The sequence below is a fragment of the Gavialis gangeticus genome, unplaced genomic scaffold (assembly GCF_001723915.1).
Source record: "Gavialis gangeticus isolate Ggan-Ray unplaced genomic scaffold, GavGan_comp1, whole genome shotgun sequence".
Taxonomy (NCBI): domain Eukaryota; kingdom Metazoa; phylum Chordata; order Crocodylia; family Gavialidae; genus Gavialis; species Gavialis gangeticus.
Window position 1 is genome coordinate 82,067,545 of NW_017729022.1, and position 305 is coordinate 82,067,849.

Sequence of the window (305 nt, forward strand, 5' to 3'; positions counted from 1 at the left end):
CTCCCCCACACCCCACATACCCACACACTAACAGCCCCCCACAAACCTATCCCCATGCCTTCCCCCACAATATACAAGCATAAGACTTCTGTTTAAGCTATTTTTCAATCACCTCTGTGTATACTATGCAAACACATGTAAATCAGGATAAAAATAGTTTTTGAAATCAAATTAATGAATGTTGTAGATTTTCAATTCTTTAGAATATAATTTGGTATTTTTCTGGTTCTGAGATGGCAAAACCCCTTGCTGAAAGAAGTACTTCTTGGGGCAAGGGGAGGGACTTCTGGTGGCAAAGGTCAGGG

At 40.7% G+C, this 305-nt stretch overlaps 1 protein-coding gene across 2 annotated transcripts in view; it reads left to right on the top strand.

Moving 5' to 3' along the window:
• The window catches only part of TMTC1 (transmembrane and tetratricopeptide repeat containing 1), a 337,017-nt gene that overhangs the window by 30,050 nt on the left and 306,662 nt on the right, over nucleotides 1-305 (top strand). The gene's annotated exons all lie outside the window — the stretch shown is intronic.